Source organism: Triticum aestivum, chromosome 5A, assembly GCF_018294505.1.
Source record: "Triticum aestivum cultivar Chinese Spring chromosome 5A, IWGSC CS RefSeq v2.1, whole genome shotgun sequence".
NCBI classification, from domain to species: Eukaryota; Viridiplantae; Streptophyta; class Magnoliopsida; order Poales; family Poaceae; genus Triticum; species Triticum aestivum.
Window position 1 is genome coordinate 619,265,514 of NC_057806.1, and position 27,140 is coordinate 619,292,653.

Here is a 27,140-nt window from a genome sequence, read left to right on the forward strand (position 1 = left end):
ATGGGGAGCCAGCTCGATGGCCCACTTGGCCACCCGGCCCGAGGCATCTCTGTTTCCTATGATCTCGGCAAGGGGAGCGGTGCAGACGACCGTGATGGAGTGCTCTTGAAAGTACTGCTTTAGCTTCTTGGCAGCAAAGTACACTCCATAGCACATCTTCTGGTAGTGTGGGTAATTCTGCTTGGAGGCTGACATGACCTCGCTCAAGTAATACACTAGCCTCTGGACCGACTGTGCCTTGCCGACTTCTGGGTGCTCGACGACGATCACCGTGCTGATAACTCTGTTGGTGGCGGAGATGTAGAGGAGCATGGGCTCTTTAGCAGTCGGAGCCGCCAGGATAGGCGGTGTTGACATCATCTGCTTGAGCTGGAGGAAGGTGGCGTTCGCCTGGTCGTTCCACTCGAAGGAAGTGGTTTTCTTCATGAGCTGGTACAGACGGAGTGCCTTTTCACCCAGACGGCTGATGAAGCGGCTGAGGGATGTCAGGCACCCGGTGAATTTCTGCATATCTTGCAGCTTGGTGGGTTTCTCCATCCTCTCGATGGCCTTGATATTCATAGGGTTGCACTCAATGCCGCGTTCTGAGACCAGAAAGCCTAGGAGCTGGCCGGCTGGCACACCGAAGACATACTTATCCGGGTTGAGCTTCCTATTGAAGCAGCACAGATTTTCAAAGGTTTCTTTCAAGTCCTCCATCAGGGTGCCACGCTTCTCCGTCTTCACCACAATGTCATCCACGTAAACGTGGGCATTGCGTCCGAGTTGCTTGAGCAAGCACTTCTGCATACAGCGTTGGAAGGTGGCACCGGCATTCCTCAAGCCGAATGTCATTGTGATGTAGCAGAAGGCGCCGAATGTGCATTGTTCTAGTGGTAGATAGGCATCAAGGAAAGACAACAACTCGCATCTGGCTGTAGAGTCGATCACTTGGTCTATTCGCGGCAGAGCGAATGGATCTTTGGGCAGGCTTTGTTGAGACTGGTGTAATCAATGCACATGCATCACTTGTTATTCTTCTTCAGCACAAGGACCGGGGTGGCCAGCCAGTCTGGGTGGAGCACTTCCATGATGAATCCGTCTGCTAGCAGTCGGGCGACTTCTTCTCCGACAATTCTTCTCTTTTCTTCGGATAAGCAGCGAAGGGGCTGCTTGACCGCTTGGCATCTGAACTGACACGAAGTTTGTACTTGGCGAGATCCATCGGGACACCGGCATGTCTTTGGGGGACCATGCAAAGATGTATCGATTCTCACGGAGGAAATTGACGAGCTAGCCTTCCTATGTGCTGTTGAGGCCAGTGCCTACAACAACAAATTGTTTCGGGTGGTCAGGGTCCAAGGGGATCCGCTTGGTCTCTTTGGCCGGCCGAAATGAGCCCCCTGCTTTGGCTTCCTTGGGATCAAACGACATGTGTCGGTGTACTAAAGTAGGGGCACTCTTTTGTACCCCTTATTTGTGCATGGGCAGTCAGAGCCGGGCCGATGGCCACACTTACGCAGGGCAGAGACAGGGAATTGAAACCACAAGACGGTCAAAGCAACGTCAAGGCATAAAAAGCAAAGAAGGCGAGGTGGTTCCCCTGGCCAGACCCTTGCCGGGGCGACCCCCACGGCCCCGGCAAGGATCTTGCCGGGGCAGCTTACCCGATGCCAGTGGAGCGCGCCACCCTTGAGCCCTAGTTTTTCCAACACCGCCAACCACGTTGGGACCTGGCTTGGGAGGCGCCTCCATAATGGCATGCAGATCTTTGTGAAGACGAGAAATACTCCAAGTCAGAAGAGGATTAGAAGACGACGAACCTCAGCGGGATCCTTGCCAAGGAAGCCCACAAGACCCCCGGCAAGATCCTTGCCGGGGACGACCGCAATGCCACGACAAGACCCTTGCCGGGGCCCCGGCAAGGCCCTTGCCGAGGACGTCCACGAGGCCACAGCTAGGCCCGCACCCGCCAAGCTTCTATCACCGCTCCCATGCAGCTGCCAGCCCACCAGCTGAGCAGGCGCCCGTGTGTCGACATGAGGCCTCTGGGCCATCTCAATGCATGCATACATGGTGGCATGCAAACCTTCGTCAAGGCCCTACCACCGCACCACCTCAGCAGCCTACTAGCCTACGTGGCACCGACCGCCTCACTGGCCCAGGCGCGTGTCAAGGCAGGGTGAATCGGCGGTAAAGTAAAGGGGACACGTCAGAGGCGCATTAAATGCGTCTTGTCCCGTAATGGCTAGCGATAGACTTAACCACAGTACCCCGATGCCACCTCCTGTGTGCCACTATGGCAATCCCCTTGCCTATAAAAGGAAGCCCAAGGCATCCAGGAGAGGGATTCGGACCCTTGGACAAGTTACGCTCATTGTAGCTAGCTCAAGAACTCTAAGAACACAGATATACACATCAAAGTAGGACTAGGGTATTACGCATCTTTGCGGCCCGAACCTAGGTAAACGACCCGCGTGCTTGTGCTGATTGCTGGTCCCGCTCTCCTCACGACACCGCGCACCGCAGCCATAGTAGGGATTCTTGTGATCCCATAGGTGTCGTTTTGCACCGACATCTTTGGTGCGCCAGGTAGGGGGCGTGGTTGTGAGGATCTGGTCTGGTCATCAGCCTAGTAGTTCTCTGTCACCATGGCTTTCAAGAAAGAATGCGACCAACCAAGCAGCACTGTCAACAGATGAGGAAAGCATCCGCACGACGACAAAAAAAGCTAAGTCACACAAAAACTCTGAGTAATTCCTTTTTATACAAGGTTATCTTCCTCGGAGATCTTTCCTCTGTATGGGAAACCTGCACGCAGTGGGGCCCTTCTGTTATTGGCAACGCTCTTGGTCTGTTTCGTGCCCGCTCAACAGATCGAGCGGCTGCATCGAGAGCGGCAGGGTGGCCTTCCACTATTGGCAATGCTCCCATTCTGCCTCGAGTCCGCTCAACAGTTCAAGCGGCCGCGCTGAGAACGGCAAGGTGGTTCGCACGACAGCAATCATACCCTGCCGGCCGCTAAAGGATCCATCCTTCAAAGCGCAGTGGTTGGGGTTTATGCGCCGGTAAGCCTACCGAGTAAGCGTAGGGTGGACGTACAGAGAAAGGTTGAACAGGGAAATAACATGCATCATATTAAAAGTACTGCAGAGTTATATTAAATCAATTGTTGCTGTGGTTCGAACTAAAGATATGAATTGTCTTGGTCATGAACCTGCAGCGGCAACAAGAAATGGGGCGCCTAGTCCCGGCGCTGGCCCTCCAACCTCTGGATTCTGCCAACGCGGCTGATGATGGGCTCGATGCGCTCCTCGAGCACCGAGAGGTCTGCATCGCCCGGCAAGCTGTTCAGCGCGGCATCAAAGTCAAGGCTGGGGTTCCAGTACGCCAGCTTGGTGAGAACCTTGGTCATGGCGCCCTGACAAAGCATCCGGGGCTCGTCGACCAGGGAGCTCGCCCGATTGGAGTGGAGCCGCTCCAGAGCCCCAAGAACACTCTCAAAGAACATGGTCAGACTTGCGTTGGGGCTCACGTTCCGCTCCGAGGCGTACCTCAGGTCCGACATCTTCATGTCGGCCAGTTGCTTGGTGATCCTGTTGGCAACATCGGCAAGGCGACCGATCCAGAGTTTCTCGCCCTTCACGTGATCTTCAAGATTGGCAGCCTCATCTGCTCGTAGCCGCGTCCGCTCCGCCAGGCGTTGGGTCAGGATCCCTTCCCGGGATTGGGCCTTCGTAAGTGCCCCCTCAAGGCCCTCCGCCTTGAGCTTCAGGTCCTTGATGGCATTGTTGGCTGAGGAGGGCTTCTCAGCCTTGTCGAGGACCGCGGAATGTGCCTCGACCAAAGCCTCATTGAGCATGTTCTTCTCCAAGGACAACTCCAGTTTTTTTCGTCGGGTCGTCCCGCTCCGCCTCCAGCTCCTTCACTTTGTCACCGTGAGCCCGAGCTTGGGCATTGAGATTCCTCGTGCTTCTGTTCCGGCTCCTGGGTCCGCGCCGCGGTGAGCTTCTCGACCTCCTCATCCTTGCCGCGGAGTGTGGCAGCAAGCGCCGCCTCATGGGCGGCGAGGTCCTCTTCCTGAGAATCCAGCTCGGCCTGGCGCTGGGACCGGGCGGCCTCGGACTTGGAGGCCTCCTCCCTTGCCTCCTCCTGGGCCTTCTCGATGTCGGTCTGCTTCAGGAGAAGCGCCAGTTCACGCTCCGACAGCTGGCCTTGGGCAGCCATAAACTTCTCGTGGGCCCGGCGGAACCAAGCCTGCGCCTCGGCGACACGCTCCCCAAGGTCTGCTTCCACCTTGTGCGCCACCGCCTCCTTGGACTTCGCCATGTCCAGACGGGCATGGTGGAGTGCCTGAAGCTTGTTGAAGCTGGCGCTCATGGCCTGGAGGAGCCGCTCCTCTTGAGTATCGCCACCAGCGCTCGGCTCGTCGACGACCTCAAGCCCGGCGGCGGTGAGCACTTCATCATCAAATACCTCTCGCTCGGCAGGCACTCCGGCGCTCGCCGTTCCAGGAAGGAGGACGAGCAGGTCATCACCCACCTTCAAATACTTGCCTGAGCTAGAGGCAGCGGAGGAGGAGGGCTGGTCATCGACCATCCCCTCGGTAGCGGCCTTGCCGACCTCCTCCGTGGCACCCTTACCGGCCTCCCTGGTGGCATCCTGACATCCTCGGCGGCCTCCTCGGCAGCGATCTTGGTGGCCTCGGCCTCAACGTCCTTGGCGACCTCCGTGATCTTGGGTCGATGGCCTTCTGGTCCGCCAAGGGAGGATCTAGGTGCCAAAAGGGAGAATGAGGCAAGGCTAGGATCAAGGTTCAAAAAAGAGAAGAAAGAAGGGAAAAGTAGATGACTCACCCGTGCCGAGCTGAGAATATGTGGCCCCCTCCCCGCCAACATTTGTTGCCGGGATGGAGCCGCCAGTGCTCAAGTCTACCTACTCCTCCTTGGTGCGCATGGGCTCCGTACCTGGCGCCCTTGCCGCGGATGCCCCTCGGGGTGGTGTAGTCGATGGGGGCGGCGTGGTGGGGGAGGCCCTTGGTGGCTCCTCCTGCTGCCGTTCTTCTCCTGCAAACCACGACAAGGTCAACGACAAGAGAATATGGCCCCGGCAGGCGTTGACAAGGGGTGGATGGTGAACTTACGCTGGGGGCTGTGCCGGGGGCAATGCTGCGGGCTGTTGTCCGGGCTGCTCACCACCACCAGCGGCGAGCTTGAGGTGCCCGCCGGGGGCTGGCTGCCCGCCGAGGCCTTGGCCCTCTTCCTCACCCGCTGGGCCGACGTCTCCACGTCCCTGCCAAGACAAAGACAAGTCAACATAAGCAACACGGCTAGAAAAGACAGGAATGATGACGGGCAGGATGCTTACTCGTCCTCTGTCTCCTCGTCTGTTGCCTTCCTTTTCCTCCTCAGGCTGAGGGACGAAAAGTCGAAGGCGACTTCCGTGTCAGCGCTTGCCGGTGGAGGAGAAGGCGATGAAGTCCCATAGCGTTTGGATGATGAAGAGGCAGTTGCCTTCTTCTTCGCCACAGCGGCCTTCTTCTTCACCTCTGCGACCCTCGTCACGCGCGCGGCTCCCACCGGCACCACTTGCCATGGCTCGCCCCTGCCAACTCGGCTGGATCGCCAGAGCTGACCCGGCGTAGGGTGCGTCCTTTCTTCATGGCCGAGGGGTCGCCGGCTTCGGCCTCCTCCTCAGACGATTCCTCGCCCACGCCCCCAGCAGGGGGGGACCTCGGTGCTGGCGCCACCCGCCTCCTTGGTGGACTTCACCCACTGGCGAGCTCCTCCTCTTCTGCGGCCACGGGGGCCTCGTTCTCCATGCCGCCGGCGTCGCCGGCCAGCCTAGCGAGCTCTACCTCCATCGCCCTGCGGCAATGTAGTCTAGCTCCTCTTGGGTGGTGTCCTGGATGAGCCGCGGCTCATCGTGGTCGAGCTCTTCAACCAAGCTGGCGAAGAACTTTTCCACCTCGTCTGCTGGGGGCTCGACCCAAGTTGGGTGAAGACTGTGCGCATTGAAGACCGGCATCATGGCGAGGATTGCGGCCTGCCGAGAGTTGTTGCTCAGCGGGACCACTCCCGGCAGCAGCCCGAACAAGGGTCCTTTGACGACCTTGCCGGGCTTCACCGCCCTGCCGGTCCTCTCCACCTTGCCATCGACGAACACGTCGAGCTGGAAGAGACTCCGGCAATACCAAGAGTGTCCCAGCACCGTGAAGTTGTTCTGCAGGCCAGTGCGGAGCCTCATGATGTCGGCCGTGTTCCTAAAGTCCCAGGCCGGCCTCCCCTTGTTATGCATCAAAGCGATTCGATGGCGGATGAAATCCACCGCAATCATCTCGAGGGTGAGACCGGCCTCGGTGAGGCGGTGAATCCTGGTGGTGGCGACCGAGAACTTCTTATCATCGGGGTCCAGTCGCTCCAGTCCGCACCGCGGAGCAGCGGCTCCCAACAAACACCCCGACAGAACTCCGGTGGGCTCTCCTCCACAATCCAGCACCACCGGGCCCACCATTCCTCCCATCTCTCCTTCGTGGCGCCCTCTGGGTATGCGCCTTTCTCCTGGCTCCTCGGGATCCAGGCGATGGCTCCAGAAAGGGCGCCCCCAAGTTGGACGCGGGGGGAGAAGTAATGGCGGAAGAGCGCCATGCTGGGCACCACCCCGGCGAAGCCCTCGCAAAGGTGGGCGAAGCACGCCAGGCACGCCACAACATTTGGCGTGAGGTCCAACAAGTAGAAGCCAAAGGTGCGCATGATGTCGTTGAAGAAGTCGGAAAAAGGGGGGCACAGCCCGCAGTAGAAGAAGTCAACAAAGAATGGGTACCATTATTGGCCGCCCTTGTTGCAATCTACAGGGAGGGCGCGTGTGGCGGGATACGCCGATGTCGCCGCCTCCCACAAGGGCTTGAAGTAGTACCTGAGCTTGAAGACGTCGGCGGACGACGAGATGAAGTAGGCGGCCTGCGCCCGCCGTGCCGCCGCCTCGCTCTCCGGTGTCTCCTTCTCCCTCGTGTCCTTGGCCAAGCCCTTGCCCTTGCCAGACTTAGGCACCATGGCGGCTGGGAAGGGAGCGAGGATTTGGAGGCAGTGGGGAGCACAGTAATGGCGAGAAGGGGCTCGAGGAAGAAGAAGATGACGACGGTGGTGTCGAGATTAGGGGAAAGCGCAAGGGGTAAATGAGCCGCGCGCTTGCGGTTATTCCTTTTTATGGGGAAGACGCGGGCCGCCTCTTTCCCATTTATTGCAACATGAAACATGCCTGCAGCAACTGCCCCACGCATGCCCCCCACATCATGCACGACCCCCACGTCACGCGCCCAACACGGGTCGTTGGGAAGCGCAGCGGATGGAAAGTTACTGCAGTGAAAACCACCCCCGCCTGCCCGCGCACCGCTTTTGAGCCTAGCCCAACAACGCGTCGCGGTTATGTGTGGCCCAGGCCCGGGGGCTCTTGTCGGTGTACTAAAGTAGGGGCACTCTTTTGTACCCCTTATTTGTGCACGGGCAGTCAGAGCCGCGCCCACGACAACACTAAAGCAGGGCAGAGACAGGGAATTAAAACCACAAGACGGCGAAAGCAATGTCAAGGCATAAAAATCAAGAAGGCGAGGTGGTTCCCTCGGCAAGACCCTTGTCGGGGCGACCCCCATGGCCCCAACAAGGACCTTGCCGAGGCAGCTTACCCTTAACCCTAGTTTTTCCAACACCGCCAACCACGTTGGGACCTGGGCTCGGGAGGCGCCTCCATAATGGCATGCATATCTTTGTGAAGACGAGAAATACTCCAAGTCAGAAGGGGATTAGAAGACGAAGAACCTCGACGAGATCCTTGCCAAGGAAGCCCACAAGATCCCCGGCAAGATCCTTGCCGGGGACGACCGCAACGCCACGGCAAGACCCTTGCCGGGGCCCCGGCAAGGCCCTTGCCGAGGACATCCATGAGGTCACAGCCAGGCCCGCACCCGCCAAGCTTCTACCACCGCTCCCATGCAGCTGCCAGCCCACCTGCTGGGCAGGCGCCCACATGTCAACATGAGGCCTCTCGGCCAACTCAGTGCATGCCTACGTGGTGGCATGCAAACCTTTGTGAAGGCCCTACCACCGCACCACCTCAGCAGCCTACTAGCCTACATGGCACCGGCAACCTCGCTGGCCCAGGCGCGTGTCAAGGCAGGGCGAAGCGGCGGTAAAGTAAAGGGGACACGTCAGAGGCGCATTAAATGCATCTTGTCCCGTAATGGCTAGTGATATGCTTAACCATAGTACCCCGATGCCACCTCCTATGTGCCACTATGGTGACCCCCTTGCCTATAAAAGGAGGCCCAAGGCATCCAGGAGAGGGATTCAGACCCTTGGACAAGTTACGCTCATTGTAGCTAGCTCAAGAACTCTTAAGAACACAGATATACACATCAAAGCAGGACTATGGTATTACGCATCTTTGCGGCCCGAACCTGGGTAAACGACCCGCGTGCTTGTGCTCATTGCTAGTCTCGCGCTCCTCACGACCGCGTGCCCCGCGACCGTAGTAGGGATTCTTGTGATCCCATAGGTGTCGTTTCCACCCGACAGCATGGCCGGCTTCTCGCTGACCATTGCTACCATACGATCAAGGAGCCGTCTTTCTTGAGCTATGACGAGGGACTCGGCCAGCCGGTTGATGGTAGCCACACAATCTTGTGACTTCTTGTAATCTCCAGCAACAGTGATGATGCCCTTGGTGCCTGGCATCTTGGCTTTCAGGTATGCGCAGTGAGGGACCATCATGAACTTTGTAGTGCAGGGTGGCCCAAGAGAGCGTGATAGGGGCTTTCCAAGTCCACCACCTCAAACCAGATTGGCTCGCGGCGGAAATGGTTGCTGTCTCCAAACAGGACGTCAATCTTTATCTTGCCAATTGGGGAGCAGGATAGGCCTGGGACTATGCCATGAAAAACACTCCGGCTTGGCTAGAGTTGCTTGGCCTTGATGCCCAGTTGATCCATGGTCTCCTTGTACAGAATATTGATGCTGCTGCCGCTATCTATTAGCACTCGGCTGAAACGGCAGTTCTGCCTCTCTATTGCAAATGTCTGCTCGAGCACTAGGGCATATGAACCCGGATTGGGCATCACAGCCAGGTGGTCAGCTCGGCTCCAAGTGATAGGCTTCTCAGACCAGTGCATGCGGGTGGGTGCTTCTATACTGACAACATTGACCTCTCTGTGCTGCCGCCGCCTGCTGTGCCTGTCGCCGGCTTGGTTTGTCAAGATGACGTAGGCGGCGTGCTCTTCAGGGAACTTGTCTTGAATGTTTTTGACTGGTCGGGCTGCCGGCTGGAGCTGGAGGGCCGGTTGGTGAGGGAGGCGGGAGGGCCTCGCCTTTGGCGATGCAAGCTAGCCAGTTGCAGTTCCCAGTGGTGTGGTTGGATGGCTTCGTGCCACCGTGGAACTTGCATGGGGCGTCAAGGGCTTGCTCAAAGGAGAGGGTGGGCGACCATGCTCCCTTGCCAGTTTTCTGCCGCTTGGCATTGGGCTGACAAGTCGGCTGCTGATCTTCGACTCCTGCTACCTGCCGGCTATTGGAAGCCGGCTGCTGGGCCTTGCGCTTGTTGTCGTTCTGCTGGCGCCGGCTGCCGTCACCAGCTGGTGTTTGGGAAGCCAGAGGGAGCACCTTTCCGGTCGCATCCACTCTTAGCTCCGACTTCATGGAGGAGTCAGCTGTGGCGTACTTGTCCGCTATGACTAGCAGTTCCTCTAGAGTGGCCAGCTCATCACAGAGAAGCTTGTGCTTGAGCAAGGTACCCTCTCGGCACCCGGTTGTGAAATACTCTATGTCCTGCACCTCGTGCACCCCTTCGCAGGAGTTGCGCAGCTCGCACCAGTGTGTCAGATAGTCACGGGTGGACTCAGTCGGGCTTTGGACACACAAGGAGAGTTGGTGAGGCTTGGGCGGCCGCTTGTAGGTGCCGGTGAAGCTACAGATGAAGACGTCAGCGAAGTCTAGCCAGCTATTGACGCTGTGCGGCTTGAGGCTGTTCAACCATGTCTGAGCCATGCCCTGGAGCATGAGTGGAACGTACTTCACGGCAACACGCTTGTTGCCGTTTGCTATGTTGACGGTGGTGGAGTAGTCGGCCAGCCAATCTTACGGCTTCATGGAACCGTTGTACTTGGGGGTATCTCGTGGCAATGAGAATCCTTTGGGGAAGGGCTCATTTCTGATGCGGGGGCCGAAGCAAGGTGGGTCAATCGTATCTTCTTCTTCTTCTTCTTCTTCTTCTGCAAGGGTTCGAGCAAGTCGGTCGATCTGGTAGCAGGCATCATTCTCTTCGATTCCCTCATGGTGACCTACCTGGTCTCCGAGAGTAGGGTGCCCAACGGGCGGCAGGGAAACACGCCTCTCCCTACGCGGGGGAAGCGTGTTGTCATTGCGCCGTTCTACTGCTCTTGGGCGGCCGTCAGCGTCGCGCTCGATCGAGATGTGTGTGCGCCAACTGCGGCTAGCAGCCAGCTCTAGGTCGTCCCGGCCGCCTGTCGGGGACCGGGAGGTCGCGCCATGCTCGCCGTGATGAAGGCGGGTCTCATCTGGCCTGCCGGGTTCTGCCGCGCTGCGGGCGACTTCCTACTGGATGGCGGCCGCGTCGAGAAGCCGCTGTAGGCGCTCCTTCATGAGGCGCCTCTCCTCGCCCTCTAACTTGTCCAACTCGTCTGCTGCCACCTCAGGTTCTCGGCAGGCGTGGGGTAGACAGGGCGGTCGCCCCCAAAGATGCTAGCGATGGTGGCGCCGCGTTGCCAGACAACGCCCAGCCGGCTGGGCTCTCCAGCAGCCGGAGTGCCGCCTGCAGCTTGGCCGAGCTTGCGCTAGTAGGCCTCGGCAAGGCGCTTCACAGCAGCCAGCTGCTTGGCTCTGTCGAGGAGCGAAACACAGTGTGCCTCTAGGGTTCCGCCATCTACGCCGCCATCAAACGGAGTGCAAGGGCTCGCAGGGTCGAACGAATTGGATCCTGGTCCGCTCCGACCGAGTCTTCGTCCTGGCTGATGACCAGCACCTCTGTGACGGTGCTAGCGCTGATGATGCTTTCCACGCGGGGGAGAGGATCGTCGATGACCTCAACATGGTCAGGGTAGACGTCTGCCGCATCGGAGTCGATGATCATTTCGACGGGCGGGTCGGTGGAGCCAACAGACTACAAGTCGGAGGCGGGCTCGTCGGCGATGTGGAGTTTGTTGAGGAAGTCGACAAGGCAGCTCTCGGTGCTAGCCAAACCCGTGTCGGGGGCGGGCTCGTCGATGAGGTGGACGCCGCCGAGGAGATCGGTGAGGGAGCTCACGGCGCAGGCGGCCTCCATGTCGCGCAGATTATCGGTGCAGACGCCAGTGGGTGAGCCGGGCTGGCTGCGCTCACGAGGAAGGAAATAGGTTCCCGTCCAGAACGTGTCTCCGAACAACGGTGCGCCTTGCCCCACGGTGGGCGCCAAATGTCATGGTATGTCCTCGACATATGCCAACAGGTGGCTGATCATGTATGGGGTCAATAGAAACGTTGCCGGACTCTAGAAGCGAGAGTAGGCAAGACCGTAGACGACGCCAGGTCTTACCCAGGTTCGGGGCTCTCCATGGAGATAACACCCCTAATCCTACTCTGCGGGGTCTCCGCATCACTATGATCAATAGCTGGTACAAGGGTGCTCCTTGAGGTGTTCGGGCTAGAGGAGGAAGAAGGCTGCTTGCTCTACTCCTCTCTTGCTATGGGTGTGTGTATAATCTAAGGAGGCTCAACCCTTTGCATGGGTGACCCTGGGGGGTTTATATAGACCTACCCCCTAGGGGTACAATTGTAATACGGTTGGTCCTGGGACCCGGCCGTCAGTGTCTCTGGGCTCCGGCTTCTCCGCCGGCTGCTGGGGCCCGCCGCCTGGTGGGTCCCGCCGGCTGCCGTGAGCTCTGTCGACAGGTAGGCCCCGTCGCCTGCGGGCCAGGGGGAGCAGGCTGCATTGTAGCCTTGCCCCTGATGATGATGGCTTGGTCGGGGGGCGCGTTGCTATAGTGCCGCCGCCTGGCGGGCGATCATTGTAGCCACACCCCGTCACCTCTCGTTAATTCTGCACAGACTCCAAGGGGAGAGGTGGCCGCCTGCTAGGAGCCGGCCTCCCCTCAAGGCCGCCTGCTCAGGCCTTGCCGTCTTCTGGTGCTCGCAGACAGGTAGGGCCCACCGCCTACGGGCCGTATCGACCGCCCGTTGTGGGGCATGGCTCTGCCTGACGTAGGCACCGTCACGGGCCGCGTGGCTACAGTGTCGTGCCGGGCGGAGGGTGTGCGCCTGGTACGTCCGCACTGTAGCCACGATCCCTCTGAGATTCGGGGGTGGGTACTGTTCCATGCCCGATCTTGTTGTAGCAGGTGGGTGTGGACTTTGAGGCAGCGATGGGGCGCCTGCTAGGAGTCGGCCCATGCTCTTGCCGCCTTCTGAGGCTCGCCGTCTTCTAGGAGGCAGCCGGTTGACTCTAGCCGGCCACAGAAGCCGGCCTGGCGGCCAGTCGGGCTGAGGGGCTCGGCTAACCCTGGTGTCTTGAAATCTGCCAAGGCATGGATGAGGCTACCCGGGGTCTATTCCCCCGTCACCCACAGGCCACATGATTAGTTGCGCCCGTCCCGCGGCCCTGGTGTACGTCACCGGATCCAGGCTTAATTCCTGGATTCCAATCCAATGAAAATGATGTGTTCGACAACGGCTCGAATTCATTATGATAGATCCAACCTAATCCTTAATTCCTAGATTCCAATCCAATGAAAACGTTGGATTCCAAGGATCACGACTCGAATTCCTTGAGTACCATCCATCCAATCCAACCATCGTCTCTGTCTGTCTGACCAGAAACAGAAATGGATAGTGTGGATCCAGTAGCTCGTCGTCACCTTGATAGGCCCGCATCGCAGCTACCCCCTATGCAATTCGTGTTCCTTTTCCTTTGGGGTTGGGGTATGTAGAGAAATAAAACAGCTCCACGGCGGATGATGTGGGGCACACCTTACCGCAGAGACCAGATTGTGTGTGCAGCAGGCGCCCTCACATTCATGGGATTGGGTGGGGAAATCGAGATCGATGAGGGATATGATACCACGTTTCTAGGGTTAATTTTCTATATTACTCGAGCTAGCAAGAATTTAAATTTACAAGCACATCCATGGCGGAGCCGGCATTCCTCTCCTCTCCTCTCCTCTCCCTTATCCGACAACTAGCCGTTTCCTGCCTAGCTCTCAATCTCCGAAATCACTAGTAGAGGAGTACCTATTGCAAAGATCACTCCACCCTTCTCAGGTTGCGACAAGTGGCGCGCTGCATGTGCGCCACTTGTCGCAACCTGGGAGTTTTTCCTTTTTTTCATAGATTCATTTAATCAAAACGTTTTATCTCTTAAACCGTGCGTCCAAATCTCAAACCGCTACCACTGTTGGATTTCTCGCATCAAGTTCTTCAAAACTAGATCCCATATTGATAGGTTTTGACGAACATTTTTGTTCACGAAAAACCCGTACAAAAAACCAAACCGGAAGCAAAACCATGACTCTCGCGAAAGGAAAAAAACACGTTTTTTTCGTTTCCGAGGGGGCACGACCATGCTTCTCGCGAAAGCACAACCATGCCTCTCGGAGAAGCAAAACCGTGACTCTCGTGAAAAAAAAAATAGAAAATGCGTTTTTTCCGTTTCCGGGAGGCACGCCCGTGTCTCTCGCGGAAGCACAACCGTGCCTCTCACGGAATCAAAACCGCGACTCTCGCGCAAGGAAAATAAAACAGAAAACACATTTTTTTCGTTTCCGAGAGGCACGGCCGTGGCTCTCGCGAAAGCACAACCGTGCCCCACGTGGAAGCAAAACCGCGACTCTCGCGAAAGGAAGAAAAAACAGAAAACACGTTTTTTTTTCCGTTCCCGAGAGACGGCCGTGACTCTGGCGTAAGCACAACCATGCCTCTCGCGGAAGTAAAATCGTGACTCTCGCGAAAAAAAATAGAAAACATGATTTTTTTCGTTTCCGAGAGACACGACCGTGACTCTCGTGAAACGAAAATCAAGCCTCCCACGAAAGCAAAACCGTGACTCTCACGAAAGAAAAAAAAGGAAACACGTTTTTTCGTGCAAAGTTTTCTTTATCAAAAGCTAAGGAAGACCGATGAAAAACCGAGAAGTCGGAAACCCTGAAAAAAAACCGTTTAACAAGCCATAAACGCGTGCGAAAAAATAAAATAAAAAACAAAATCCGGAGAAAGCACCCAGAGCGCGACACGTGACGAACGGCTGAGAGCGCCAAGTGGCGCCGATCGTTGTGACGCTCCAGAAGGAGCGCTCGTTGACTAGTTGCTCTCATCAATCTCTCCCTCTCGATTGCTTAAGTAGTACAAGGCTTAATGGGCTCATTCTGGGCCTGCAAGCATAGTGGGTAAGCGAGGCTTGCGTCTTGGTCCGGCTTCAAATGACGATTCCCGCGGTTCCGAACGCTGTTGATCGTTGGCATTCCCTTGCACGGAATATGATCTTGTTATAGTGTTCACGCCGCATGGTTTAGGTTGCTCGGTCGTTCCTACTCTTGGACCAAATAATCTATGTAAGGCAACTTTCAAGTGTCCTGCCATACTAAGAATCCCCGATGCCTCACATACCTATGGATCAAATCTATCACACAAAAAACCAAAAAATTTAAATGAGGTACGGTGATCAGTGGCGAAGCCAGGAGTTCAAAGTTGTGATGTCAATTTAAAGTTGTGATGTCAAATACAAATGCTTGTATGAAATTTGTACTGGTTTTTGTTTGATGTCTACTAGTACATGCCAAAATGTTGTGTAGTCAGTTGACTACACAACTAACGCCTGGCACCGCCACTGACGGTGATGCGTGCGTGTTAAACTCTAAGGCTGCGTTTGGCTGCTCAGTATTTTTAGAGTTTTAGGAGAATACCATGGTTTTTGTAGAAACCCCAGTTTTAAATACTTTGACGTGTTTGACTTGGACAAGTACTTTAGTTTTACAAACCATGGTATATCTAAAACCATGGCTTTTTTCTGCTGTATCTAAAAAAGAGGTCTCTTTTTTGTAAACTGAGAAACACTCGCTCGAGTCCATCTTCTTCCTGTCCTTCTCACCCATCTCTTCCGCAACCACGAAATTAAGATTACCACCTAGGAATGGGATTGGGAAGCTTGACTACTCCGCCGTTGATGTCTTCAATCGTTGACTATTGTTCTAGTGCAACAAGAAGCAGCATGTACATTAGATAGTACTAGAGGTTCAGCCCTATCGATGGTGCGTGTACTGGTAACTGGTGTACACATAGAAAAGATTTAGTGAAAGCTTAGAGCCTGGAGTAGATCGATTGATACTGAGCAAAGTTATACACAACAGTCTAAGCTAGCTAGCCGATCGATTCCATGTGGCCAGAGATATAAGATTACTCAACAACATATCCTAGCATCTAGAGGATGTTTGCGTGCATGACAAGGCTATATATAGTCTTGCAGCGGCCGTTAATTAGCATCTGCTTCTTCTTTTAGAGAAAAGGCTCAAGCAAAAGTTGTTGGGTATCAACCTGAGCCACCATCCCTAGGTGCGGGTGGGCGTTTTCTCCGGTCTCGTATAAGTGAATGCACCAAATTTGGCATGTACGGAGCTCCAATGGTTCATGGCCTGACAATTACATCACCTGACTCTGGGCCATCCGTTGAACAATGCATCTTGTGGTACGATGAAAACGTACTGTAAATTGTTCGTTCCATTCTTCTTTTGCATGAGCAAAGGCTCATGCAAAAGTTGTTGTTGGTATCATTTGAACCGAACACATGTACGCTAATTAAGCTCCATCCGTTGGACAATGCATCTTGTGGTACGATGAAAACGTACTGTAAATTGTTCGTTCCATTCTTCTTTTGCATGAGCAAAGGCTCATGCAAAAGTTGTTGTTGGTATCATTTGAACCCAACACATGTACGCTAATTAAGCTCCATCCCTACGTGGGTGAGCGTTTTGCCCGGTCTAATGGAAATGCATGCACCAAATTTGGCATGTATGGAGCTCTAATGGCTCATGGCCTCACTTTCACATCACCCGAGTCTGGGCCATCCATCGCCTATATACTAAGAAGACTAGGCCCGTAAGGGTTCGATTTTTCTGGTTTTTTTGGAATTTTTTTTACCCCTGCTGATTGAGCGACACGTGTGCACGATGGCTTTCGTGAAATGGTTGATTGCTCTCTTGGTTGCTCACTTGGACTGTGCATGTTTCTTCTAGAGGTGCATGGGCTTATATTGTCTCATGTGGAAAGATGGTATGACTGCATGGGCTGATTTTGTCTCATGTGAGAAAAAAATATTAGCTGCATGGGATGTTGTATGGGCTGATATACGTGTGCTGCTGCATAGCTCATGCATGCATGCATGTGTCCACCTTTGCATGTTTGGAGTTCCACGTTTGCACATCGTTTGTGTTCTGGGTCCTTTTTTGCTTGCCTATAAGTAGCTCCTTGCTGTGTTCTTCTCTTATGTGTCAAACCACTCCTCACCTATAGGCCCATCTCTCCTCCTGATGCTGCCCTCCAGCCTCCACCCAAGATCCCATGGTGCGCCTGGTTGCCGCTCCGTCTGGCCGGCCGGGAGGTGCGTGCAAGCTACATCATGAATCAGGAGAGCCGCATGCCATCGTCTTCTCATGGATCTTCCTCGGCTCCGGCTCTGTCCCTGGCCTCCAAGGCGGATACATGGTGGTGGCCTTCCCATGGTCCAAGGTGGCACGCCCGCAGTTGGCGCTGGATAGCTCGCTGCCCTGCCGCTCTCCATCCTAATCGACTCCCCTCGGTCTTCCCCAACTTCGGCCCCGGCAATAGGTCCCCTTCATCTCCCTTTCCTCTCCTCTGGTGTGTGTGGTTTCCTTGTACGAGTAGACAAGTTATTAGTACTAGAATTTCATTAGATCTAAAGTTGGGTGCATATGCTACAAATTCCTAATCTAAGAAGAATGTTCAGGCATTGCGTGCATGTCTATGCCGAGGACACAAATTTGGGGGTCCAGCTCCTTGTGTGAATGTGCAAGGAATTCGGAACCTGCATCTTTAATATGACATGGTATATTTATTCTTAATCTCTCCATTACGTTTTGTGTTCCATTTTTCTCGATGGAAGTAATTGTGGTTTAATTTCACATGGTTTTTAAACAAATAAACACATGATGTGCTGAATAGCTGACATGCAGAGGAAATGGTACAGCTTGATGACTATTTTACTACTAAATTATTCTCAGGTATTTATTGTTCCTTTTGTGATAGTTTTCTCTCTCCTAAAAATGAAATGAATCATTTTTAATTCTTTGAACAAGTTTGCCTAAAGTAGGGCGCTCAGCCATTGAGGCATTATCAATTTCTTTTAGAAGCTTCGCAAAATCTGCTCTTGTACTAAAGAAATCTAATGTAGATTTGTTAGCCTTATAGGGTACTATATGGTGAACACATGATATTAAATATACAGTAAATTGCACTGTGAAGTGAGTATGTATATACTATCCACACAGGATTGCCATTTTGGAGATGTTGCTGGGATCATCATGGATTGGGATGCATTCTGATAATTAGATATTAGGTATTGATATGTGATATGTATGTCACACTTGACTTCATCATCCTTTGTTTTTAGATGTATTCTTTAGGCATACATTAATGTGGTAGCTTGGTCATATTCTGTAGCTAATTTAGTCACCAAATACTCGGATTTTTTCCCGACTCCCATTATAAAGAACTTCCACTTGCCATCTCTATATGGATTTTCTTTTTGCTACCGATTTTGGCTAAAGGTTTTTCGGCTCTCATCTCTATATGGATATGCTTTTCTCAGGTTAGTAGTTTAGGAGTTCCTGCCAACACTGGTTTTTGGAAGTTATACTCCCTTCACCAGTTGGGCTTAACAAGGACATAATTAATTCTCTGTTGGTAATTAGAAGGAAAAAAATCTGGTTGGAGAAAACTTCTCTTTTGCTTAATTGTTTGCTTCATAATTTTAGTAATCTTTTTTTCTTATTTTTTTCAGGTTAGTAGTATGGGAGTACCTGTCAAGACTGACTTTTGGAAGTTATGCTAGCATCATCAGTTGGGCTTTCTATACAAAACTAGACTCAATATAATTTATTTTGGTGCTTGCGATGAGTATTAGACAGAGGGGTGATGACCACATAGTTCACCCAGTGTATCTGTTCATGTATGTCATTAATTATCTAATTAGACAAAAAAACTCTCTCTGCATGGTGTTTGTGATGATGTTGTCAATTCACTAAACACTAAAATACCAGGTTGTGATTTTCAAATCTAGCAAATTAATTTTCTCTATTGCTTCTTTTCCAGACAGAAGTTTTAGTCTATTCTGTTCCATGAGTCTTACTGTCAAAAAAATATATGGTAGCATCAGAAGTTGTCCCCATCAGATAGAACACTGCCTAATAGATTCATTCTATTACTGTATAGCCATGGTGATAAAAATATTCAGATAACAAGAAACAATTCTGTCAAATATTCTCAGCAGAGATACTGTTGATAAGAAAAAAAAAAAAAATGTTAATTATTTAATTAAACAGAAAACTATGTTATTTATACCAACAGATGCTAAACAATCAGACTACCTGACACAAAAGTATATATATACATTAGTTAAATTTCATTCCAAAAATAGATGATGTAGTGGTAGATGTTAATCGTACAAGAACATGAGGATGACAAACATAAATTAATCACATATATTATCATCATAGGTCGATCTAACTGGTGGTAGTTATTCTTTGCACTGAAAACAAAGTGGAATCAAACGATTCAAGCAACCAAAAAGAAGGAAACAAAGGATGCTTATGGATCTGAATGAGTTAGGGCGCTCCACTACTTGCAAGTAGATCCAGTGACTCAGTGGCAGAGCTACTCTCGGCGACGCCAGGAAGCCACCCTGGTTCTACCCAGAAGTCATCACTGAAATTACAACAAGAAATATGAAGTAATTAGTATTTTTTTCCATGGACATATGACCGCCGGCCAGTTGCCTTTGTGCTCATGCCGGTGCTGTACCAATGAATTGACTCCATCACTGTAGCGACCTGGAAGAACATCAACTGTTTGTGGAGTTGGGAATTTCTTCTCCGAGGAGAGAAATGTTTAGTACGTCTCCAAATCACTCCACTGTCCCGCCGGACAAAGATGAGTTTAATATGGCCCGTCGACACGGAGAAGGCCTGCTATCACATACCGCTTATTGGGCTGTAACATTAGTCTCATTCCAACGTCACATATCCAACAAAGAAGCTTATACCAAAGAGAAAGCTACAAATTGGATGATTGATCCCTATGAAATTGATGTTACACATATTTTATTTCAAAAAGGGGATTACCCGGGCCTCTGCATCAAATGATGCACACATTTATATTATTAAACATAAATCAAGTTCCAAACACGGAGTTCCAGACTTATTTCATCAAGTAGTTTTCTTGTATTTGAACTCAATTCCTTCAATTTCTCTAAGCCGTGAGCTTATATCAGCGGTGAGCTCATCTACATTATGGGTTGTGAACTCATTTAGTTTTATCTATGAACTCATTAGGTGAACTCATCACGGTTTTTTGGCAGATGTGAACTTATTTCATATTCATCTATGAATCATTGTTGAAGTGTCTGTATATCTCTCCCATGCCAATGTACAGAAATTTGAGGTCTACATACTTTTGCCAGTTCTACCTACAATTCCATTACTGTCTTTGAATAAGCTACAGCAAGTGCAACAAAACAGATTGCAACAAGTAGCTTATGGACTGAAATTTGTGATATTATTCATTTGTCGTATTGTCGCTTAGTTCATCCTGGTTGTGAAGCTAAACGTGACATGCTATTCTTGACGTAATTTCCAAATTGCAATCCATAATCAAGCAAAAGACTACAATAAATGTGACTTACATGTTGCTTGCATTCAACACCTTCAGGACCTGCACACGCATCCATCTCCTCCTCCGGCCGTTGCTGCCATTAAGCCACTTGCTCAGGACCTGCACAAGGCATCCACCTTCTCTTCAGCACCAGTCTCGCCACTAGAATGCTTCTCCAGCAGGGGAGGGCGATCTGCGCCGATGCGCGCAGGGGAGGGCAAGCACCCGCGGAGAGCTGCGCTGTCGCGCGCGGGCGTGGGGGAGAACCCGCGGCAAGCTGCGGTGGCTTGTGTAGGTATCCGTGAGGTGAGGACGAGCTGCGCCGGCGCCTACAGACATGGATGAGCACCGGCGATGAACCACAGTTGCTCGCGCAGGCATCAGCAAGGCATGGGCCATCGGCGGGGGAGCTACGGTTGCTCGCACACGCGTGGGCAAGCTATGGCGGAGAGATGCGGTGGCTTCCGCAAGCAGCAGTGGGGTACGGCGACGAGCTAGCCCGAGAGCAATCCTTATCCAACCAGTCCACACACATTAGATAAGGTTAGATAGCATCAGGGGCACTTTGGTCCTTTCAAGTGCTAGAAAATGGAAAAGAAAAAAAAGAAATGGCATGGTAATGAAAGTGCACTGAACTGGTGGCATTTTTATGAAGTAAGTACTATTAAAAACAGAAAATAACCTATTTTCTTCTAAAAAACAATATAACTCTTACTTTTTTTGTCGGGTTGGCTCACGCCCAAACTGGGCCACAAGGCAGTCAACTCCTTCAGACTAACTAATATCAAATTAGTTGATTCGGCATTTTTTTGCACTGCCTAGCCTCGATTTGTTTTTCATATGAAGTGACTCACATGCTAATTAATTCTTCCTCCCACCTCGCTTATGTTGGTTTTGATTAATTAAAACTTATTCTGCCAGTCAACAATGTATAGATATGTTGACTTTTATCTTTATGTACTATTTATCTTTCGCTCCTCTACTGCACCGAATTCATTGTAGTGGTCAAGCAAAAAGAAAACTTCAGTTTAAACACTTTGTTTGAAAAGAAATAAAGATACATGCGTCTAAGTTTACAACCTTATTAAACAAACAAAGTAGCTCTCATGTCCACTTTATATTCTGTCAGAGAAATCAAGGCAAACAAGGATTCTTAAAATAAAAAATGTTATCTCTAATTTCAAGATAGTTTGCAATCCGTCGAGATCTAGGACATTCATCAATTCAAAACGGACTAAGTTTGAATGAAATGAAAGCAGCTTCAACATTGTGTACATAGGGAACAAACCACCAAGAACCAAAGCATAAGAACTAGCCTCATCTCTTTACCACTACATCACTGAGACAAACCTAGCTGGACGATCAACATCTTATCTAAAAAAACAAGAGCTTTATAATTCTGTGTCCAGTAGCCACTATCACTATCTACTGTAGATCACTTATGCACGTACGAACTAGATGTATTCTTTTCTTGTATGAACTACTTTGCAATGAATTAAGTCTTGGGACGAGTTACCAAATATTACAAAAAACAAATAGTTTGTAAATTCATGTGGCACGGCGTGCCGCCGCGCACTACCTGCTAGTATATATGAGAGAAGATAGCATCTCGATCAACACCGTACGAGTGCCCATCATCTAAACGTAGAGATCGACAACAAGATCGATGGCCGCTGAGCGCAAGACTAGTGTTGTCGGGTCGTTCCTCGCCGTTACCCTCGTGGTGCTGGTGGTGGTGGCCACATCATCCATGCCGGTGGTTAGGGGGGATGAGAAGTCTGCTTGCCTCGGCGATTACTCCAAGCTCTGCGGCAAGGACCCCGCGTGCACCACCATGGTGGAGACGGCCTGCTGCGATGATGCCGATAGCGTCAAGTTCATCAAGGGCATGTTCGACGAGCTCGCCACGGTCGGTGGAGACAACAATGACTTTGCTTCTACGGCATGGCCGTGGGGGCACGCGGCCCTCCGCGCGGCCGTGGACGAGCACGGGGCCTGCCCCGGCAACAAGACGGTCGGACAATTTGCTGGTGAGCACTGCATCAAGGACCTCGACGCGGCATAAAAGGATCCGAGCTGCACCGACGATGCTCACATCGAATGCTACCGTACAGCCTCGAGATTTTGCTACAGCAAGGCCACCCCCACCGACAAGAAAGCCATACAGCAAAACTTGGAGTGCTTCAAGAGCTGTTGCGCAAAGAAGAACAATAGTGAAGAGTGCCGTAAAGTATGCATCCTCAAGATTCCGGCCAATTGAAAATGCATGCATGCATTTGTACTTCAGGGTGCTGCTTTCATTTCAGAGTGCTTCATTCATGTTTTCACATGCATGTATTAATCTCATTTTGTTGTTGCTTTTTCTAACATTCTTCTTTTTTCGCAAAAAGAACATTCATTATGTTGTTGCTGTTATTGGAAAACCAATAAATAAAGAGTGGTAAATAATTTTTGGATGATCTCTAACTTAACGTTATATTTTGCTAGCTAGATGTGCTTGCATGTTGGCAGAGTTTCTTAGTGCGCATGCAAGTGGCACAAAATCAGGGCACGCTTGTTTTCTCTTGCTGTGGGTATTTAGGCCCAGTTCTTTTGCCAGAATCTGGAAATTCTCCCAGAATTCGACCCCTACTCAGCTTCTCCCAGAATCTTTGAGCCCCATTTATTTTACAATCCTATCTAATTAGACCCTAACTAGATAGGATTGTAAAACAAACGAGGCCCAAAGATTCTGGGAGAAGCTGAGTAGGGGTCGGATTCTGAAAAAATCCCAAGATTATGGTAAAAGAACTGGGCCTTAGGGAGGTTACAAGCATGTTTTTTTCCTAGGGTCAGAAGAAGAGAATATAAAGGAGAAAAGCAAAATCATATGTCCTCTCTTATGAACCTGTGAAATGAATCGAAGGAGCTGAGAGAGTCAGCTCCAATATTAATTGCCAAGGTTCAAAGACGCCACGATGGTCAATAGGTTTTTTTCTGGAAAAATCACTACCAGGAAATGATTATATGACGAGTGCATAGCTTCAAGCACTCGGTGAAGGACCGCCTAAAATGACTGCATATAAAAAAAAATAGACCCATGTTTGCAGAAAAACTAGCGAAAATTACAATGCTAATTTCATATTGTTGGGGAACGCAGTAATTTCAAAAATCTTCCTACGATCATGCAAGATCTATATCTAGGTGATGCATAGCAACGAGAGGGGAGAGTGTTGTCTACGTACCATCGTAGACCCAAAGCGAAAGCGTTATGACAACGCGGTTGATGTATTCGTACGTCTTCACGATCCGACCGATCCTAGCACCGAAGGTACGGCACCTCCGCGATCTGCACAAGTTTAGCTCGGTGACGTCTCACGAACTCTAGATCCAGGTGAGGTCGAGGGAGAGTTTCGTCAGCACGACGGTGTCGTGACGGTGATGATGAAGTTACCGGCGCAGGGCTTCGCCTAAGCACTACAACGATATGACCAAGGTGGAAATCTGTGGAGGGGGCACCGCACACGGCTAAACAATCAACTTGTGTGTTCTAGGGTGCCCCCTGCCCCCGTATATAAAGGAGCAAGGGGGAGGTCAGCCGGCCCTCATGGGGCGCGCCCCTAGTAGGATTCCTACTGGGAATCGTATTCCTAGTAGGTTTCCAACAAGGGAAAAGAGGGGGAAGGAGGAAGGAAGAGGGGGAACAGAAGGAAAGGGGGGAGGGGGCGCCGCCCCCTTCCCTTGTCCTATTCAGACTCAAGGGGGATGGGAGGGCAGACCCTCCTAGCCCTTCCTCTTCTCGCACTAAGGCCCATCTAGGCCCGTTAGTTCCCCCGGGGGATTCCGGTAACCCTCCGGCACTCCGGTTTTATCCGAAACTTCTCCGGAACACTTCCGGTGTCCGAATATAGTCGTCCAATATATCTATCTTTACGTCTAGACCATTTCGAGACTCCTCGTCATGTCCGTGATCACATCCGGGACTCCGAACAATCTTCGATACATCATATCACATAAACGCATAATACCAATCGTCATCGAACGTTAAGTGTGCGGACCCTACGAGTTCAAGAACTATGCATACATGACCGAGACACGTCTCAGGTCAATGACCAATAGCGGAACCTGGATGCTCATATTGGTTCCTACATATTCTACGAAGATCTTTATCGGTCAAACCGCATAACACCATACGTTGTTCCCTTCGTCATCGGTATGTTACTTGCCCGAGATTCGATCGTCGGTATCTCAATACCTAGTTCAATCTCGTTACCGGCAAGTTTCTTTACTCCGTCTGTAATACTTCATCCCGCAACTAACTCATTAGTCACAATGCTTGCAAGGCTTATAGTGACGAGTATTACCGAGAGGGCCTAGAGATACCTCTCCGAAACACGGAGTGACAAATGCTAATATGGATCTATGCCAACCCAACAAACACCTTCGGAGACACCTGTAGAGCACTATTATAATCACCCATTTACGTTGTGACATTTGGTAGCACACAAAGTGTTCCTCCGGTATTCGGGAGTTGCATAATCTCATAGTCTGAGGAACTTGTATAAGTCATGAAGAAAGCAGTAGCAATGAAACTAACACGATCATAATGCTAAGCTAACGGATGGGTCATGTCCATCACATCATTCTCCTAATGATGTGATCTCGTTCATCAAATGACAACACATGTCTATGGTTAGGAAACATAACCATCTTTGATTAACGAGCTAGTCTAGTAGAGGCATACTAGCGACACTATGTTTTGTCTATGTATTCACACATGTACTAAGTTTCCGGTTAATACAATTCTAGCATGAATAATAAACATTTATCATGAATTAAGGAAATAAATAATAACTTTATTATTGCCTCTAGGGCATATTTCCTTCAGATATAATTTTGATTTCTATGATGTATTGAAGGATAACTAATTTGGTATCGTGTTTGTTGATAGTTTTTAGATCAACTTGAACAAACTTTGTACTGTTTGACTCTAGACAAACATTGTGTAGGATCGAGAGTATATCGACTAGAGGGGGGTTGAATGAGAGATTTAAAATTTCTTTTCAAAACTTCAAATCTCTGGAGACATAACAGCAGAAGTAATACTACAATAGGAACACTGAACAAAAGTAAGTACAGGCACACAAAGACAAACAGGCTAAACCAATACGACTAAGAAAATGTTTCGATCAAAGCGATGATAATCTTCCTAGTGTAGTGGCAGAGAACCTTAGCAACAACAATGATAAAACAGAAACAAAACAACTCAAATGACATGGAGGACGGACTGTTATGAAAGTGCCCTTCTGCTCGTACCCACTCGTCGCTTGCCCCTGCAGGGCGACAGGGGGAGCAACCCTAGCAACCCAGCCGCTGCGATCCCATCTCTCCTTCCCCTCTGCCGCTGTCGGGGGACAGCGCCGAGTAGAGCCTGTGCGTTCGATGGCAGCGGCAGAGGGCTGCTCCTCCTTCCCGCGTTGTAAGGCGGTGAGAGCGCCAGATCCGCAGAGGTGCGGTCTCTTCCTCGATCCTTGGGGCATGGTGGCTCCTGCTAGGGGTGTTTGTACTGGTGCAGGATGATAAGGCTAGAGGATGGAGGTGGGGCTGGGCTTGGCCGGTGGCAGAGGCGGCGTCCGGCCCAGATCCGGTCTTGGCGAAGGCGGTGGCGACTCCGGCCCGGATCCGAATGTGGCAGTGTGGTGGCATCCCCTTTGCCAGGAAGACGGGCCAGATTGTGGGCCCTTGTGGCGGCATCGATGGCGGCAGATCTTGGGATCCCGCATCCGGGAACATCGCAGGATGCGCATGGCGGCCGGAGGTTTCTCTGGCATGGACGACGCTTGATGCGGGATCGCCACAACGCTTGCTGTTGTATAGGCAACAACAAGGGGGCTATAGATGATATGCATATCGAGGAGGAATATCTTCAAGTTCTCAGTTGTTTGAACAAACCAGGTATTATATTCTCAGTTTTGGCGTGGACAAGTGTCAGGACCCGATTTTCGGGATATTAATTTCCCAGAAAATGGCCCTTGTGCTCACCAGCCCCAGGATTACTATTAGCTGATGAGGCACCAACTTGATACAGAAACTCCAAGCAAAATACAAGATATGTAGTACAAGACCATTCTAGCCTATGAGTACAATAAATGGTTACTAGTGGTTGATGGCGGAAGCGGTTTTGCGGATCATCAGCGTCTATGGGACTCCATTTCCCACAGGAACAGCTGACCTAGATAACTCCTATCTTCGCGAGACTGTTCTCATCACTGCCTAGGTTCCGGGGCTGTCATCGCAGTGCTCCTCTCCATGCAAGGAAATCTGGGCAAGACAATAGCCAGGGACAAGCCAGTGAGTACTTTTGAATGTACTCGCAAACATTAAGAACACAGGTATAATATAACAATTGAAAATCATGCTCTGAATTATTTCAAAACCACACATCAGTCATGAAATGAAAATCCATGATGCACATAGGTAGGTTATTTATGTCAAATATGAATATGCAATCAGAGGGGAAAAAATAATGCACCGATCGGGTGTCTGAAGCGACACCTCGAAAGGATAATGATATAAAGCATGCCTCAGTCGGGCGTCTGAGCGACACCACATAAAGGGCTTATAAAGGAATTTAAATAACAAGCACGCCACAGTTGGGCGTCTCAGTGACACCACATAAAGGGCTTATAAAGTAATTTAAATAACAAACATGCCACAGTCGGGCGTCTCTGCGACACCACATAAAGGGCTTATAAAGTAATTTGAATAACAAGCATGCCACAGTCGAGCGTCTCTGCGACATCACATAAAGGGCTTATAAAGGAATTTAAATAAAAAGCACGCCACAGTAGGGCGTCTCAGCGACACCACATAAAGGGCTTATAGGGGAATAATCACAGTGAATATCCAGGAGGTAGAACCATCCCAGTGATACTCAGTAATTCAAATAATGTAAATGGTTAGCCCATAATAATAGTAATCATAATCATCATGTGTCGCAAGTCATGATCCATGTTTTGGTTTAGCAATCTTTCGTCCGAAGACCGACACTAAGACCGACACTTGACCCATCCCAGACTGTAGTCCTTAACTATGGACACGGCTATTCGAATAGATATAACCTCTGCAGAGGGTGTACTCTTTACCCACGAGCAACGGATTCCTTTAGTCCATCGGGACTAATTCCGTCTACGGTCTTTTAATTAAAAACACACCTGACCACACACACCAGCCTATCTTACCGGTGTCTGGAATCACCCACGACACCCG

At 51.1% G+C, this 27,140-nt stretch overlaps 1 long non-coding RNA gene across 1 annotated transcript; it reads left to right on the plus strand.

Annotated features, from left to right (window-relative positions):
* The first annotated feature begins 16,481 nt into the window (after window positions 1-16,481).
* LOC123107994 (uncharacterized) lies at window positions 16,482-18,305 on the plus strand. The gene is made up of 3 exons (XR_006451820.1): window positions 16,482-16,832; window positions 16,972-17,580; window positions 18,025-18,305. It is a non-coding gene; the product is annotated as an uncharacterized lncRNA (long non-coding RNA).
* Window positions 18,306-27,140: the final 8,835 nt, after the last annotated feature.